At 35.4% G+C, this 14,408-nt stretch overlaps 1 protein-coding gene across 1 annotated transcript in view; it reads left to right on the top strand.

Moving 5' to 3' along the window:
* The window catches only part of CDH12 (cadherin 12), a 529,677-nt gene that overhangs the window by 169,693 nt on the left and 345,576 nt on the right, over positions 1-14,408 (top strand). Inside the window, exon 2 of the mRNA XM_017809416.1 lies at positions 1,332-1,433. The gene's annotated coding sequence lies outside the window, so the exon portion shown is untranslated. The remainder of the gene's footprint in view (positions 1-1,331; positions 1,434-14,408) is intronic.

Genomic DNA, 14,408 nt, shown 5'->3' with positions numbered 1-14,408 from the left:
ACCCCCAATATGATGTTGCTTCTGAAGGTACCAAAAATTCTTCTGTATTAATCCAGTAGAGAGGAGTGGAAATACTGTAAAACAAGTTATGCATTTATAAATATACAATTTATGTTGTAGCACACTATTTGCTTTTCTTTTAATGTTTCCTTGAAGTATGGAGATTTGGTTTATTAATGTCTGTATAAACGGCTTATTCTCCTCTGCATGCATAATTCACCTGCAACTTTTGAGTTTGTACATTTCTAAAAGCCTTAATTTAATATAATCTAGTTGGTTGGCACAGAGTGGGTATTATGTGTCTCTTTATCTTGGATAAGAACACTGCCTGGAATGTGAAAGAATGTAACCAGATAGACACCAGCTTCACAGTTCGTCTTCCCTTGAGTTTTATCTGCTTTTATAGTTTTGTATCTTGATGTCATCTCTCTCTTAATGTCCCTCCAGTCTTAGATTTGGGCTCCCATGGTTTTTAATTTCCTTTTTCTCTTTCTTTTTATTCATTTTTTTTCTGTCCATCTGCATTCGGAAATTCCAATATGCAAACAAATGAATGAAAAATAAAAGCAGCAAAGAACCCTCCAATTTTTAGTCCGATTGAAGTAACAAAAGTCATTTTCTACTATTTGTTTTTTTTTGTTTGTTTCTGTTCCGCCTAATTATCCAAACATTAGTTTAAGGTTCAAACAAGAATATGCCTCAGAGCTGCGATTGGTACCAGTTCAGGATGGGCTGATTATGGAAGTTGCTTCTCTTAGTTATCAAATTGCACATATGAAAAAGATTACCTCCTGCCATATATGATACTGATTTATACCATTATGGTAGTGACAAAATTGGCTGCAAAACTGTTGTGAAAAAACCAAATCATTATATGTGATGTCCCTAGCTTGTATTATCACTCCTCCATCCTTTTCAAAAGAAATCTTTGTATGTTTATTTTCATGCTGTGATGAATGATAGCTAACACAAAGGAAAGCCAGCCAAGGCAATGCATACAAATCAGAGACATAATATGATGTTCTGCAGTAATGCCTATTGGCAGTAAAATCCCACAAGTTTCAGACAGCTAAGGAATGTGAGCAATTTAATTCTGAATATTTGTTCAATGGGGTCCATCATCTTGAAGCGGTACCTATGTCTTGCTCCTCATCTTGTCATACACAACAGGCACAGAAAAAGTGCTTTTTGGTGGTCTGGTAATATTTTTTTTTTGGTAGTTTTAGATTCCTAATAACACAAATCACTGTGCTTTTACTGTTATTTTTTTTTCATTCTCAGGAGAAAAAACAATTGGCAAAGACAATTTAACTCTTGTATGTCTTTTACAGACTTTAGTGACCCAATCAGCTGAGGATTGTGGTTAATGAGTCCATCTAAGGGCTGAACTTCACTGATATAAAGTCTTGGAGGATGTGGCATCATATTCACAGGTAGATTTTTAAAAAACTCTATAGATGTCTCTGTCATCTCAAAGAGATCCATAATAATTGGGATGAATTTATTGTGTTAAACCTGATGGATTCAGTTCTCACGTTTTAATTGGTGGAAATGTTTTGTTTGTTTTGTTTGTTGTTATTTATATATTAAACACAATTTAGCTTTAGGCCCATGAAACTGAGCTCAGGAAATTCTAATTATCTTTGCTGAATATCTCAACAAAAATACTTGATTTAATCTTGAGATCTCATCCTACTGACCAATTGACTATTTACAAAGACCTGTGTTGTATGTTACCTTTTTTAGACTATTTCAATTTAGATGTAGATTGGAGAAAATAAAAGTACCTTTACAGTCTGTTCTGTACCTCTTAAAGGAGAGAAACTAATTTTCTCCCTGAGCTTTGTTTTCATGATGTTTTCTTCTTGTAATTGCATGGTGCTATTTTTGTCAAATGGTATTTGTTTCCTTTCAAGTGCATACCTTAGCAAAACCTCTTTCATAGGAGTCAAAAACAATGTCATAAACTTCCTCATGTTTATTAATATACTATTGTCTACTTCAGCTGTTGCTTATTGAAAGTACTATAAAATGGTTTTACTATATTCTTGACTTGATACTGGGGATGACAAAAAAATCAGTCATCAGGCAGGTGTGAATTTTAAAACTTTGAAGTTAATTATAAAGTATTTTGAGGTAAAAGCCTAAATGAGTTTGAGGTGCAGTCTCCCAAAGATGGTAACAGTTGGTGAATTTTTGGGGTTATACTTTATTTTTAGTAATTTAGTCTATGAAGCATTGTATTCTGGAGAAAAAAAGCACAGGTGCCATGAAATTATGAAATTGAGTAATATTCCATGTATCAAAGTTTTGTTGAATGCTTGCTCTGAGCACTCATTTGTAGAATGAGAAATATCTTGATGCCTATTGTCTTCTGATGAAATTGTATAAAAAAAAAAGCTGTGGAGAGTTGGTTAAGGCTGGTCGTAGTTCAATTTCAGTGGAAAATAAAATAAAAGCCTCTTGTGCTTTTTAAAAAGATAATTGATAGTTTCTCTATAGTAAGACATTGTTCTGCTCAAACACCATTTTAAGTATACTTGATTTCAATGGATAATGTACGTTTATGTTGGCCAGTGCAGTTGTGTGACTGAACACAAACATAGGTTCTTTTACATGTAGCTGCATTTTGGTAATTACGTGATGTATCTTATGTAAATATTTAAAGAATTGAGATGTATTTTTGTCAGAAATTTCTAATGAAACCTTCAGATACAAAGTTAGAAGTGTCTGGATCCTAATTTTTTTGCTCAAGTTTGTCTTTACAGGTTGTTCTTTGGGACAAAGAGCAAAATGAACTTTTCAGTCATGCATCTTCTCTTACCAAACTCTGGGTTTCTGCTTAGTCAAAAGAAATTAGGAAATTTAGATTATATCACAGTGACTCTGCCGAATACATGAAAAGAACTTCTGTTATTGTCAATGTGATCAGCACTTCTTATCTTGACTGGGCCCACTGGAATTGTGCCAAAGGAATTTGGGATGGGACTATTGCAAAATGATTTTTGGATGATATATTCTCATGCACTTTGCCTTTAAAAAATTATTTTTTTGACACCTGGATTATAATTGAAATTGCATATTGTTTCAGGGCACTCAGGTGGACAGTACGAGAATGCCATGAAAGGGATAATAGAGAGCAAGCAACATGGAATGATTTTATCAAATTTTATTTTAAATTTGATGACATCAGCACTGAATAGAATATCCTCTAAGAATGCCTGTGTGTGGACAAAGATAAAACTTTGCATGCTCAACATATTACTTTTTTATTGATAATGAGCTTGTATTCTCACTTCATTTATTATTAAATAAAATTTTAAACTACAAGATTATAATATTAAGCCTAATTAAAAATCTGTCTCAACTTTTCATACGGGTTGGATAAGCCTATATGTGTTTGATAAGTTCATACTGATATACGTGCATACAAGTAGAGATGTCGAAATCAGCATATTAATGAACATTTAACAGAGAGGTATTAGAATAACAAAAGGCTATGTATTCACCTCATTTGGAATGATTTTTAAGCGCTCAAATGTTTGTTTTAGCTACATAAATTTCTGCTATGGTGAGAAAAATAAGCTCTAGATTTGTGAACTTTGAGGAGCTGAATGGATAAACCAAACATTATGTAGCTGTCTGCTTTGCTCCTCACAGCCCATTCCTTCCCCTCCTTTTCACTCTGAGCTTTTGCAGTGCAACATGCTGGTCAAAAGTGTGCATAGCAGGCAGCAATCAAGGTCATCATTGTAGCACCCAGTCTGGAAAAACTAGACTGATAAAGAATGGGGGGAAAAAAGCCTTTTGCTTGGTTGTGGGACAACAATCCATAATTTATTTTGCAGATGTCTCTGTAATTTAAGCAGCAGGCAGAACAACCACACAGTTGTAGATGCTCTGGGAAAAGGATAACCAGAGCCCCGTAAATCATGGTAAGGATTAAAAGCAATGAACATTCATCTTCTTAACCACATAAAACAGTATTGCAAAGCCAAGGATTACAATTTACTGTGTATGTAATCTCCATTCAGGAATAAAGAGTGTCACCTTTTTTGAAAGCTTCTCTCAACAGTAGCACTTACCTTTTGGAAGGGAAAAAAAAATTAAAACTGATCTTAAAAGAATTTCTGTTATTAAGGGAATACTTAACATTTCCCATAAAAAAAGAGAGAAAAAAGATCGATTCTTGCTTAGCCCATTTTTTCTAAGGCCCTAATCTTTTTTTTTAATATTAATATTTATAAATATATTTTAAAATTTTGCTTAATAGACATAACACAAAAAAAACCACTTACCTTTCCCAATGTAAAATGGTGGAGTCCTGAACAACCCTTTGCCTTTGCTTCAATTTACCTACTTTTTCAAGTTTAAATATTTGACTCAAATACTCATTGTGATTAAAGAATAAGCTCAAAATGAAAAACCATTGCATGTATTCAGGCTGCTAAATAAGTACGGTAAAGCCTGCATTTATCTGTTTACTTGGAGGTGTTACCAGTATACCTGTAAATTAGTTCTAACTTATCCACCACTGTGTTAAAAATATTTTACTTCCATACTTAGGAAGCAAGTGTAGAGGGACTGAAAACATTTGAAAGAGAGAAGAATGTATGTGATGTCATGAGGAGGCCCTTCATTGCCCAGCAAACCAAGAAAATCGGGGAAGCAAGACTGACATTTTTTTTAAAAAAAAATCTGATATGCGACTTGAAATTACATATATTTCTGTTGGGGAAAGAAATGTAGGAAAATATTGTTCAGCAGGGTCCTGTACTGCATCTATGACTGTGGTGGTGATCAGCTTTCAATATGCACCAGGATGAAAGCAAAACCTTAAAACTTCTAGGTCCCAAATCCATTGCATAAACCACATCAATCTGTGGTCTAGCTTTATACTTTTTAATGGTATTTTGATACAGTTCAATACTTTGAATATGTGGCTTCAGCACCTCAGAATAGTTGAGCTTTTGAAAACTATGAAATCTATTGAGTTTTTAAAAAGCAAGAGTATATATATGTCAAGATAGGTGGACCTAAAGACAGTCTCAGAGTTGGAATATAAATGATGTTTTATTTGGCAGTTAGCATTATAAGTTTAGGGGGAATTTTCTTTCTCCTTTTTTAATTGTTCATTTGTTTAGTCATTTTATTTTCTGATCACAATGTGTTCTGTTGCATTGATGCTATACTTATTTACTTTAATGCCTGTACCTTCATAATAGGACAAAACATTTCTAACCACATTGGGTAAGTGGATGAAAAGACCACAGTCCTGAAAGGGCTGTGCTGCTGAAACATCTTTTCTGTTGAGGGACACTGCTCTTCTGGTCTTTTATTTACTAATTAAAAAAAAATACAAAAAATAGCTTAGTAATTATTAATCAGATTTAAAATTAATGCATCTTTGAATAGAAATGCTGTAGTGTTGAAGAATGTTATTCCTGAGAGATGTCCTTCAAAATATATTTTCCTCTTTTTTGTTCTTTAAGCAAGTCATTATTGCTATCCTACAGAATATATATACCACACAGTGTACACTGAGAGGACATTGACTTGTTGGAGTGAGTCCAGAGGAGGGCCACCACATTGATTAGAGGTGATGGAGCACCTGTTCTGTGAGGAAAGGCTCAGAGAACTGGATTTGTTCAGCTTGGAAAAGAGAAGGCTTTGAGGTCACCTAATTGTGGCCTTCCTGAAGGGAGCCTACAAGATGGAGACTTCTTACAAGGGCATGTAGTGACTGGACAAGGGGGAATGGCTTCAAGCTGAAAGAGAGTAGGTTTAGATTAGATACTATGAAAAAAAAATTTATTACTGTGAGAGCGGCGAGGCACCGGAAGAGGTTGCCCAGAGAAGTTGTGGATGCCCCATCCTGGGAAGTGTTCAAAGCCATGTTGGATGGAGCTCTAAGCAACCTGGTCTAGTGAGAGGTGTCCCTGTCCATTGTCCATGACAGCAAGGTTGCAACTAGATGATCTTTAAGGTCCCTTCCCAAGCCATTCTATTATTCTATGTTCTAAAGGTGAAAGATACAGTTGGATTACAATTTTAAATCTTGAAAATAAAAAAATAAAAATAAAAAAAAATTAAAAAAGAGGAAGATATGTGTGTTTTCTTGATAATTCAAACCTTTGGATTGTCTACAGACACAGACAGACATTACATTATGATGTTTATATTCAGTCATTATGTCCAAAGAGTCTTCCTTAGAGAGAGCTTCCTGAGTATTGGCAGAAGATCGCAATCACAAGAATATTGGTTTGTCAACTGCTTCAGGCCAGACCATTTGATAGATGCTTAAACAATGCTGTAAAATTTTACAGGCCCCTGGCAAGATTTTCTGTCATCATTTTGGAATAGCTGTGTTCTCTGATCATCTCATAAAGATTTCCCTGGAAATGTCTTCCTGGGCAGATTTTCTGGGCTTATTTTTCTTCTAACTCAACTATTTTTCTTTCTCTGCTTTTTTCCTTGCTTTGAATATGTGAAAGTTCATTTAATTTCTAATATCTCATTAGGATGTTTGATTACTCTAGAAATGAAACCAATAAAACAGATGATACAGGAAGACAGAGTTTGCTTATACATTTACCATGTTAGGCAAGAATGATGCTTTTGCTTTGAAACTAAATACTGTTCTTGAATACTATTTGTATACAGACTTTTTTCTTTGTATGATTTCATGTAAACTTGAAAATGAGTTCTTTATGATCAATATTGGTTTTCATACCATAAATGTGAGGTGCATGAACAGTTTTTCATCCTCATAAAGTCTCAACTGTTTCAGAAAGTGGTTCATGGTACTGGAGATTCATGGGTTGCTGTGCTTGGAAGAAGTTTATCCTGCTATCTTACCAGTACAACTCCATGCCAAAAGAAATTAGTTTTGATGAAAAAGTCTTATTTGCAATGGGGTAGCACTGAGCTGTCACAACAATTTGTCTTCAGCTTCTTACTGAGTGCCCTTATATGGGATTGTACTGCATTATGTGAGCATCTGCTTGTATTCCACTCACTACAGCAGGCATAACTTCCAAAACAAGGGAATGTGAAAGAACAGTGAGATTTACAGGATCAAAATATGAGATCCTTACAGCGATAAGAGCCAAAATATCAAGCTTGCTCTCTTGAGAAGGTGTTCAAAGAGTTGGCGGAATTCACTTAGAAAATCTCTAAACTGTTTGCAGCATGAAGCACTTGGTTTACTCTGTGCTTCATGCAGTCAAAATTAGCACAGGTTCTTTCTTGTCTTAATCCCATACTCAGATGACTGGTATCAAGAATAAAGTAGGAGTGCATTTCACACAATTTTTGGCTCTTCGAGGAGTCTGTCATTAATCAGAAGCTGCACTGGCGCAGTTTTCTTCGTCCTTGCTATTGAAATGCTATTCTTGTTTTCCAGGTGGCAAAGGAATAATGTGTCTGATAATGCTTTGTTGTACTTGTTGTGTATGCTCTGAACACGGAATTTATATTGAACCCTGTAAGCCAGCGAAGATCAGTTGGAATATTTCTTTCTATTCTTCTGTGTTGTCAGCTTGTAGATTCAGAACCAATGTGTCCATGAAGGAGTCTAGAGAGTTCTGTGTTTTCTGTATAACCCCTGTAGAGTTTACCGGGGTAATATGGATGCTTCAAATATTCTGTTATTTTGGTTGTATAGGACTCCATAAAGGTGTTGAAAGGTGTTTCCAGATTTTTTTTTTTTGCTTCAAAATATGTTAGATGGGGAATATGATTTGCAATGGATGACAATGCTGCATTATTTATCTGATTTTTTATTTATCAGATGTGGACATTAGTAGTAAGCATGTGGGGCCCTCTACAGAGCTATGTTCTACAAACCTTTGTTTGCATTGGTAAACCTGACACTGAACTCCTGATGTTTAGTGGTATTACTCATAGAATTATGAGCTTTGAAAGGAATGGAGATGAAATTTTGAATTATAACACATTATATCCTTTTAAGAATTATATAAGTATTTGTTTCAAGGATAGAATATTACAAAAATTCGTATTGACACAGTCCACTGAGTACATACAATATGCTATAAAAATTTCATGGAGGAAAAACACATGTACAAAATTCTGTAAAATAGTTACATGCTTATTGTACAAACAAGATAAGGATCTGTCACCTCACTGAGTCCAACCTTTGACTAGACCTTGTCAAATAAACCGTAGCACTAAGTGCCACATCCAGTCATTCCTTGAACACCTCCAGGGATGGTGACTCTCATCGCCTTCCTGGGCAGTCCATTCCAATGTTTAACAACTCTTTCCATGAAGAAATTCCTCCTGTCCATTATGCATGACTCATTTCTAAAATCAAGGAATTTTTATCAACATAGATTACAAATCAACAGCAACAGTGTAAGATTTTTTATTTTCACTACACCTCAGGGAAACATATTTTGATTATGTAAACTTGAGGTTTAATTGAAGTAAAACACAAAATAAGACATTTGAATATGAAAATCCAACCAAAACGTATTTGACTTTTATGGATGAAAATATTTATTCATAAATGGAATGACTCAAAATGTTATTCTTTTTTTTTCATATCAAGTATGTTTTGCTTGAAAATAATAAAAAAAAATGTGCAGACTTGAAATGTTACAGGCAAATTACTTGTAAGTAATATTGTGCCTCTATTTTTTGGCTGCCTGTCTGTGAGAACATGCTACCACCCATAACTCAAAAAGATTGTTCTGTTAACTGTTAACATAACCCTGTTGAATTTGACAGTGACCATGTCAAAACTCAGGAAATCCAAATTCACTAATGAGGTAAAACAAAAAACAACAAAAAATCCTTAATTCCTTTCTTATTTTGATCATTGTGTAAAATCTGGGACATGATCTGATGACTGGAAAAAGGCAAACCTTGCACACATTTTCAAAAAGGACCCAAAAGGCCATACATAGAACTACTGTATAAGACATCTCATTTTAGCTTCTGAGGGGACTCATGGAGTCCTCCTAAAGCTCACATCTGGGCCCATGAAGGAGAAGGTAGTGACTGAGAACAGTCAACATGGGTTCATCAAGGGGAATTCATGCCTGACAAACCCGATTGTTTTCTGCTTTGTGAACATGGAGAAAACAATGGGTAATATTTGCCTTGACTTTTTCGCTGTTAGTATTGAACGTTGCACTCTGGATGGTGGAAAACTGGATAGATTAAAAAGCTGGTTGAATGGCTAGGACCAGAGAGTATTGGTGAATGGGCTGAATGGATCATGTGCTACTTGAAGGCCTGTGATAAATTAAGTATGTCAGAGGTCTAACCAGGCCAGCGAGGTGGCATCTGGGCTGTATTCATACAGTCACAGATAGGACATAGATGGAAAAGGACGTTTCTCTTCTGTACAGAACTTGTGAGACCTCCAACTAGATAGTGTTTGCAATTTCAGGCTCCATAATACAAGAAGGACATTAATTAGCCGTAGTGAGATTAGCAGAGGATCTGCAAGCTAGTCAGGAGCTGGAGCACTTCTGTGAGGATTGGATGAAATATCAGGGCTTGTTCATCCTGGAGAAGAGACTGTTTTGGGAGGAGGTATCAGCAGCTTGCCCATACCTCCAAGTGGGTTAGCAAAATGATGGAGCTGGGTTCTTCAAGGGGAGAATGAAAGGCAATAGGTGTAAACAGAAAAAAGTGAGGTTCAGGTCTAATAATGCTTTTCTACTGTTTTTGTTATTATACTTTGAGATATCCAATTGGTTAAAAAAAAAAAAAAAACACATTGCATAAGAAAACTTTTGAATAAGCATATTTTCAAAAGAAGAGAAAATGGAATAAACGAGAAAACCTAATCTGCCATGATACATTCCTGAAAGAGGGGAGAATAACCTGTTGTCCCAAGACAAGCAGGGCAAGGATTAACTGCTTTCTTACTTTACAGTAAGAAAGACTTGGATTACATATAATTAAAAATCTTATTATGGCAAAAATATCACTGAAATAGACTGTATAGGAGAATCATGAAGTCTTCAGTATTAGAGACATTTAGTAACAGAAGCATGTGTCTGAAACACAGTGATTTCTGAGAGCAGAAAATAGAATATTTGAATATATTTTGTATTGTTCGTGCAAAGACTATGCTAAAACTGTTTAAAGCTTTCCTGACCACAAGCCCCTATTGTTTGCAGTATAACTAGGAAGTAATGTTTGAAAAAAACTTCAGACACTGAGTGTGTCAGGATTTGTTCAAAGACTGACTTAGCTGTCAGTTTCAGTACTTTTCTCTGTAAGATTTATGTCAAATCATGTTAAAATATAACAGTACATTTTTACATGCTTCTCTGTACAAAAGATGCAATATTCATAGAATTTGGACTGCTGTAATTTAAGCATTCAGAGTGTATATCTTTAAATGCTTCTAATAAAATATTGATATGATGCCATTTTATTTTTGCAGATCATTAAAAGAGTGAAAAGCAAGCTATTATCATTTTTCAAAGTTTAGTTATCTGAAATAGATAAAACAACTGTAGTTCCAAGAGTTCATCCTCTGTTTTCTCATGCAAAGATCAAATTTGTTACTTAATTACTTCATGTTACAAATTTATGTTATGTTATTAATGTTTTAAATTTTATGTTACATATGTTTGAAAGTGAAAATAGTCTAGTCTGAAGTATATGTATTTACAATGACAGCATGAGGAATGGAATCTCTTCTCTCCATGTACTGTCTCAGATGTTCCTCCTGATACAACACTCTCCCTTGTCCTCTGGCCGGTGCTGCCTGGTACACTGAAAGCAAGGCTGGCTGAGACAAAGCTATACCTTTTTCTTTGTAATTTGTTTGTACTTTTGGAAAAGTAGAAGTGTGACATGAATTGTTCTTTCTCTGGACAGTCATGTGTTATACTGAGAATTTAATGGAGAAATTGTGTGTCTACCCCTCTGTGTAGACTGAGACGTCCTAAACATCCACTGGTCAGATTATGTGACCAATACATCTGTTCTAAACAAGCAGCAGTTACAAGTATTGAGGCCATGTTGCTGAGAACACAGCTGTGTTGGGCAGGACACGTCTCAAGGATGAAGGGCCACCACCTCCCTAAGATCTTTCTTTATGGTGAACTTGCCACCTGCTGCCGCAAGAGAGGAGCCCCAAAGAGGAGACACAAGGACTCCCTGAAACAGCTTCTCAGCCTTGACCGTATTGATCATCATCATTGGTCTACTCTGGCCTCCAGTTGGGAGGTCTGGAGACACACCATCTATAACGCTACCGATGCTTTTGAGAAAGCACGCAGGATCACTCTTGAGGAGAAAAGACAATGCAGAAAGAATCGTGTCTTGCAGAATATACCACCTAAGGAGTCTTTCTGCTGTGCCTTTTGCAACTGAACGTGCCTATCTTGTACTGGCCTCTTTAGCCACCAGCACGCTTGTAGCAAACGTGGGTAGAGCCCTCCGCAAATCTTTGTTCACAAAGCCTAGCCACGATGAATGAAGAAATTGTGTGTCTACCCCTTTGTGTAGACTGAGAAATCAACTAATGATTGATCCAGATATAAGTGATCCTATTCATTTCACATGTTTTGGAATCATAACTGTTCAGTTTGCACCACGCAGGCAGGTTTGAAGTATGGGTTTCTGACACTTCTTCTTCAGATCCTTTAGAGTCTGGTTCTTTGCTGCAATGCAGACAAGCTAGAGATGGGATTTAGGGTAGACTGCTAGTCTGCCTATATGGAGATGAGGCTGAGGGCCTTAATTCTTCTAAGATTAAAAGCTTTAAGTAAAATGAATTATAAAGGGAATAATCTCTTTCCTGTATTGTCAAGGTTGATAACTACTCTAAAGGTTGAACCTCAATTTTAGTCTGAGTACTCTCTGAGGCAGACATGTCATCTTATGCATGGCTTGACTTGAGAACCAAGTAATTTTAGAGCAGGATAAACAAAGGAAAGAAATTGAATTTTATTAGAATACACTTTTACACTCTGCTCTTTTAGTGTCCTATTTTATTCTACAATCTTGTTGAACTTTTTATGCGTTCAGTTGCACCTCACAGACCCCATTGAGAACTGATTAAAAGCAATAAAAGCTCTTTTTAGCTGTAGACTGTGTGAGTTGCAGTGCTATTTCACGCAGTTGATCAGATGACAGAGGGACAACAGAAAAAATGTAGAATACTGTATTAGTTTAGTTTGTTTCAATATTCCTTTGGACGACTGTTACGTAGCATAATGGATGCATGTCTGAAATGAGATGTGGTCTCTCTGTGAAAATACTAGTTTGTACTAAGAAAACAGCAGAATATTTCCATGCTAACGGACAGTTCCCATTTCTTACATCCGTGCATCGGGATAATGCCTGTGGGGTGACTCCATGTGCTTAATGTCTGATGACACTAGAAGAGAAATGTGTTTTGATTGAGTTGCTTATTCTTCAAAGTGTCAATAGCTGGGTTTAAAGCTGTGACTCATAAGATCTTGCTGTCTGAGGTTTTGCCCTCACCATTGGCAGCGCTACATGAATATAATCGATAGGGAGAGCTTCACAGACCCTTTCTATTCTAAGTGACTGATCTAATGGCCATGAAGGGCATCCTTATTAGACCAAACTAGGGATTTTCCAGTTTTCACTGAAGTCAGTGTGTTCTTATCTGACATGTATTGCTGGATGTTGAATTTGTGCTACAAATCAGTTAGATGTTTTTATTGCTCATTTAATTTGAGTAAAATTTTACACTGATTTATTTCTATTAATAAAGATGGTAATGGCTCTCTAAATTTTAGTGCATTTTGTGTTATTATATAAAATACTATAATAGGGTAGTATACAACTTAAGAATTTATGAACTAAGATAATTGATGGTGTGGTAACAAGTATGTTATAGGAAATTGAAAAGATTAACAAGCTATTAACAATGTTACTTTGTAGTTGTTATCTCATCTAGCAAGAACTTTGAAATCTGCAATTCATTTTGTGTCCTATAACTTATGATATCAACATTAGATGGGCTTGTTGACTTTATGAGCTAAATAAGTGGAGTACAGTGAAATATTATTATCTGAATCTTAGCTTCACCTGACATGTTCTGATTTGCATAAGGTCTTCTATGCTGAGCCAAGCACTTACTTTTGTAGTAAATATTTGCTGTTTTTCCAGTACTGAGGGTGTATGATTTCCTTCTGAAAGCTGACATACCTACATTGTGCTGAGCAAAGTGTGTGCTCACAACTATTCCAGATGTTTGAGTGAAATGAAGAATAATCTCTCGGTGACTTTTTGGGGTTTTGCTAATGAGAACAATTCTCTGATACTTCTCCTTGGCTCTGTGTCCCACTTCAAATGGAAGGCTCAAAGAGGCACATAGAAAAGCCTTTTTGTCCTTACTTTAAAAAAATTAAAAGAAAGAAAAGGAATATTGAGACTGTGTAATACCTTAGGTGGAAATACCTTGTACAAAATATCAAGTTAAAATTCATGTCTTGAGTTTGGGAGAAGAGTAAAATATTGTTAAAATTCAGAAATCATATAAAATTTCAGGATTACAGATCAGACTCGGTGACAAAATCTTGAATAAATCAAAATTGTCACAGTAGAAAATTCATCTTTCCAGGGTCAAGGGCACTCCCAAAATAATGTAATGACTGATAATGAAATAAAGGAAAGATAATGAAACTGGAAAATAGAATATAGAAGTGCTATGTGTTACAATGATGTTCAATTATCCAGCTACTGTAGCTGGAAACAAGGAATGGACTAGAGAGGTACACTAAAAACAAGTAACAAGATATAAAGCACCTTTTTGCCTTGATCATTCTCTATGAGGCACAAAAGGCTTGTTCTGTGACTGAAGCAAGGAGTGGGCTAGAAAAGGTAAATATCTAATTACGCGAAAGTGTTAATACTCTGACATAGTTCTATGCAAAAATCTAAATAAAAAAAAAACAAAAACAAAAACCTAAAGTAAAAATATCCCAAGCAAAGAATACTAACCAAAAAAACCCAAGATTTGGTGCAAAGGTGTAATTTCTATTCTGCTAGAATTCTGTTAGTATAAGGAGAGATGTGAAACAGGATGCAGAGTTTCAAAGCTATTATAATAGCAGGCAAAATCCATTTACTATTTTTATCAGGTAAATTATAATCATACTGACTGTAGTCAAATATTGTTCATATGCAAATAGTCTATTCAGACCTGTATTCCTCTTTCCTGTGACTTTTCATATACTTTATTTGAATTTCCACAGTACACTACAAAATATATTCAGCACTGAGTTCTTTGAACTGTGTTCAAGGGAGCATCATATTACCACAGAGTTGTAAGCCTGTAGTTTTCTGAAAAGTCTGGGGGAAATGGGCAAAAACCACCCAAAATTACATTCTGCTCTCAAAAACCTAAAGTAAAAATTATGCACAAATACATTTTGATAAGG

Source organism: Lepidothrix coronata, unplaced genomic scaffold (assembly GCF_001604755.1).
Source record: "Lepidothrix coronata isolate B3197 unplaced genomic scaffold, Lepidothrix_coronata-1.0 Scaffold26, whole genome shotgun sequence".
Classification (NCBI taxonomy): Eukaryota; Metazoa; Chordata; class Aves; order Passeriformes; family Pipridae; genus Lepidothrix; species Lepidothrix coronata.
This window is presented reverse-complemented; position numbering and strand designations above follow the sequence as displayed.